This window comes from Canis lupus, chromosome 29 (genome assembly GCF_003254725.2).
Source record: "Canis lupus dingo isolate Sandy chromosome 29, ASM325472v2, whole genome shotgun sequence".
In the NCBI taxonomy this organism is placed as follows: Eukaryota; Metazoa; Chordata; class Mammalia; order Carnivora; family Canidae; genus Canis; species Canis lupus.
The window spans coordinates 21,916,814-21,921,841 of record NC_064271.1 but is presented as its reverse complement, the minus strand read 5'-3'; positions in this window follow the sequence as shown (position 1 = coordinate 21,921,841).

The window sequence follows — 5,028 nt, the reverse complement described above, 5'->3', positions numbered from 1 at the left end:
TTGTATATGGGTTACTAATACAAGACATGAACTGACAACAACAACAACAAAATCTACTTTTCTCTTTAAATTAAAGTCTGAGCTCTTCATTCTCCATGGCACCTCTGTTGGGTGATTTTGTTTTAAGCCACAGAAATCCAAACCAAAAAAGGCATAAATTAGAGAAGGACTTGGCACAGGGCACTGCAAAAGGGAAGTGTGACTTCAGGGGCCAACCAGTCCAAGTGCCGTGACTCCTGGCTCTGCCTTCCCCGACTTGCTGGCTAAGATCTCCAGCCGGCTTCACGGCTTCACGTAGGCCACTTTGCATTCTCATTCCCAACCAGCAGGGTAAAGGTGAAACTGGATCATGTATGGAACGAACGTCCGGATGCTGGAACTCTGATTGGACCAATCCCTGGACTAGGCCACAGGCCGAAGGCGGAATTAACCCTCAGAGCCCATCCCTAGAGCTAGGGTGGGGTTAATCCACCCCAAAAGATCTGCTATCACACAATGGAGGGAAGGGCTACTGCCTCCATACATGAAAATCTGGGAGGTTTAGAAAAAGAAGGGAAGAATGAATGTTTTGGGGGCAGCCAATGAATTTCTTTACCACCTCCATATCCACTCCACATTTATTTAATGGATACCATCAAAGATGCAAAACTGGCATCATCAACCTTGGCAGTGGTGTACTTGACCACTTGGTAGAAGCCGGTAAGGGGGGAATTGCTCAAGGTACATTGTGTACACCAATCTTAAACACGTTTCTTTGGATACTTGCCTGGATTTTTGGCATTGTTAAAATGAATATGTATCACCCTATGAAGGCAGAACCTTTCCCAAAAGTATTCCGTCTTTTCCTGGTGGCTAAATCTGTACTTTCCTGGGAAAAGAATAAAGGGACTAATAGTGACCCAACCCTAGTCTTGTATGACTAGGATTTTTACAACTCTTCGTCTTTATAACTAAGAATTCATTAGAGTCCTATCTCCCACTTGTCCGGCCAGCTCCACCGTCTGTGTCCCCATCAACCTCCCAACCTCATCACAGCACACTGCGATAACTTTGAATGCCTAGCATCTCCGTTAGAAGTCAGTCTCCTTAGGAAAGGGCCATTTCTTACCCATTTTTGGTCCTCAGCCTGCAGGAGCATCCTGGTGCACAGGAAGTGAATGACCATAGCCAAATGAGCAGTGCTGGTTCAGAGGAGAGAGCTGGGCTTGCGCCTGTGGAATACTGGTGAGGTCCTTTAGCCCCTTGGAACCTCTTCTTCCACTAAATGAGAAAATTAACAGCATCTGCCTTATGGGATCAACTGAGAAGTATGCTATAATATGTAAATGATGAAAGTCTATCTCTTTCAATTTCTCATTAATTCTAAGAGGCTCATTTTCTCATATTGTAATGTCTCTAAAACTGAGATCCGTTTTTGCAATGGACTGAACATTCATCTCCCCCTCAAATCCATGTGTTGAAATCTAATGCCCAAGGTGATGGTAGGAGGATGTGGGGCCTTTGGTAGGTGGTTAGGTCATGAGGGTGGAGCCTTCATGAATGAGATCAGTGTTTTTATAAAATAGACCCCACAAAGCTCCCACCCCCTTCTGGATGTGAGGTTACAGGTAGAAGGCACTGTCTGTGAACCAGAAAGCAGGCCTTCACCATACATCAAATCTGCAGGCCCATTGATCTTGGGCCCCCCCAGCCTCCCTAACCGTGAGAAATAAATTTCTGTTGTTTATAAGCCACGCAGTTTATGGTTTTTTGTTATAGCAACCCAAGCAGACTAAGACAATCCTGCAATCCGTGCATAAATATGCACCATAACTTATTCGATGGTATTTTTTTTCTTATGTCTCATATACCAGATTTTAGTGTTGTGTAAGATAATGATGACTTCTACAATCAAAGGTGTCTAGTGTTCAACAAAATATGATGCTATTGAGATGCCTGGGTGACTCAGTGGTTGAGCATCTGCCTGTGGCTCAGGTCGTGATCCTGGGGTCCTGGGATCGAGCACCACATTGAGATTCCCACAGGGAGCCTGCTTCTCCCTCTGCCTATGTCTCTGCCTCTCTCTGTGTGTCTCTCTCATAAAGAAATAAAAAAATTTTTTAAATGATACTATTGATAGCCTTGCAGTAGTGCCTCTGACATATTCCCCCAAGCTGGCCTCAGAATCAACTGTTCAGTTTGTCAACCTCCAGAAGGTCCCTCCACATCCCTCACAGCCTTCTGGAAGCTTTTAATAACTCCCGATCCATCCTACATTTTAAATGTATCCAAACGCTCTGGGAAATGATTTGTATTTTCATTTCCCCATATACTAGTTACAGTACTTAGTATAAGCACTTAATCTTGTCTTGACTTTCCATTACCATCTCGCCACCAGCAGCAAACTTGAAGTAATGGGAAGAACTCTGTAATGTTTTGGAAAGAATAATTTTAGTTCTAGTCCCCTTTTGTCACTAATTAGCTACATGTCTAATCTCTGTCATTGGCGACATGGGGGTGCCAATATTTTCCTCACAGTCATGCAAGGTTGAATGAGATCATATATGTGGATGTCCTTTAAAATTACTGCATGCTGGAATCTGAGGAACAGAACGGCCTCTGTTCCCCCTCTGTAATTTCACTAATCTTGGACAGCTTCCAAAGACAACACTTCAGAAGAAAGGGTGACTTTTAAGGTGCATTTGATGGTTTCCTATATGCACCCACATGATCACTGAGATGATTCCTGCTCTCCAAACATCGACAAGACACGGAAAACAAAGTGACAGATTGTTACATTTGACTGGGCCCGGTTTCCAGTAAGAATGTACACTCCATTGCTTTAAATGTCAGGGTCCCCCCTTCACCCCCCAACTTTGCCCCATCCTGCAGGAACTGTTTCCTTTGCTTGGGCCTGTTAGGAGAGCCTTAGCAAGACAGTACAAGCTTTAACTTGAGACTACTGAATTTTGTTTTTCCAATGTTACTTATCAGAGACCAGCTCCCTTTTATGTTGGGTGTTAAAGTAGCAATCATTTATTTGTGGTTTTCTCCATCACCTTTTTCACATTGTACTTGTCTCTACTTTGGACACTTTTAAAACCGAGTTTATCTTTTACTTGGTTTTCGGCTTAAATTATGGAGTGGGAGTGGAGGGGGCATTAGAATAATGCTGGTAGAGATGGTGCCCACTTTGAACTCAAATTACACACATCACCCTGTTTCTGTAGATATCCCACAGCGATCTGAAAAGGTGTAGCATCCTGTGATGGAGGTGAAGACACTGAGGGGATGTGTCAGAAATCATAGAATCAAAATGGACCTAAATCACCCCAGCACAGACCCCCCCCCCCAACACTCTTTTTTTTTTTTTTTTTTGGTTGTCTAAGTAATAAAGAAAAGGGCATGGGGGGGGGAGGTATTTGAGTAGACATTTGACATTATATGTTTAATCCTTTGAAACCGGAGATCATCTTCTTCCACTCCCTGTATCACCTCATTTCATGTTTTATTCCTGAAAATGAACTTAGTGGATCATTTTCCTTTACATTTTTCTGGAACAATTCCAGATTTTTATGGCATTACAGAATCTGTCTCCAGCTAAAGGCATTCCATCAAGGAGACAGCCTTGGGGAAGAAGCGAGGGATAAATTACATGAATGAGTTAGTACAAAGCTGCTAATAAAAGCTACAACACAGGTAAAAAGCAGAGGGTGTAATTTGCAGACAAAGTTATTTAGTACCGTCTACCAAGAACTTAAAATAGAAAACACTTTAAAAGTTTGTATTATTTATTTAAGTTGCTCAACCAAGAGAGGCTTAACTAAAAACGAAAACGGTTTTCAGCCCTGAGATTTATGTCTATCAATAATCACCAACAAAGAATTGCTTTTTGACTTCAGAGCGTGTTTTCCCTGAAAGTTTGAAAGACACAGTTCTTGTATGAAATCGGTTTGACTTCATGACTTTTTATTTTTTATTGTCTTACTGTGATAGTAAAGGACTTTTTAGATTTTTTTTGTTGTTGCCTGTCTCTCAAAACAGTAAAGTCCTCTATAAGAAGTCTCTGTATGAGAAAGGAAAAGAAAAAAATAAACAAATAAACTTAATCTCCGAAATGCATTAGAAATCTTAGGTTCACAAGGTACAGAAAACTTCATATTCCTGGTTTCTCGCCAAAAACCATAATAGCTTAAATGATTTAAGAGCATAAAATAAAAGGAAACTTTCAGGGTGGTTTTTGGTTAACAAAAAGAGTGAGGTGCAGAAAATGCAATACATTTGGAGAGAAAGAGGGAAGGAAATGGATGAGGAGTTAGTGGAGCCCTTTATGGGGGGGGGGGGGTATTGCTAGAGTATCATTAAGCAGGGCTCCTCTGCGGAAATCTGCTTTCACAGAAAGCAGAGCACAGTTCATTTTTAAAACTCCTTTCCCTAACCATTCATCAACCGGCTCTCCCGTGAAGCAAAGTGGCATTTTCTTGGGCCAGGGAAATCTCCTCGTAAAACGCAGCAGCAAGAAGGGATGTCGCTTTGGTCTTATCTCCTTGCGCCTAAGGGCCCTCTGCGGCCCGCGGGGGACTGAGGTCCCGGGGGAAAAAGTAGGGTTTGCGGTTCGCCGGGCGAAGGCGCGCAGGCGGGCGCGGCGGGCACTCGCGGGGGCCAGGAGCCGGGTCCGCCCCGGCCGCACAGCCACCGCCCGCCGCGAGCACCTGCCGCCGGGCCGAGCCCCCGAGGGGCGCGCGGAGAGCCGGGCGCGGACTGCGGGGAGCCCCGCGGAGAGGCGCCCTCCCCGGCCGCGTGGGGCCGCGCCCGCCCGCCCTCCGCCCTCCGCCCTCCGCTCCGCGCTCCGAGGCGCGCCGCCAGGGCTGGGGAGGGGCTGCGCGGAGGGCGGGGGCCGCGCGCGGGGCAGGGCCGGGCCGCTCGGGCCGCGGCTCTCCGAGGAGCCAGCTCCGCGCTCGCGCCGAGGTCTGCGGGCGGCGAGGTCTGCGGGCGGCGAGGTCTGCGGGCGCCGAGGTCTGCGGGCGGCGAGGTCTGCGGGCGGCGGGC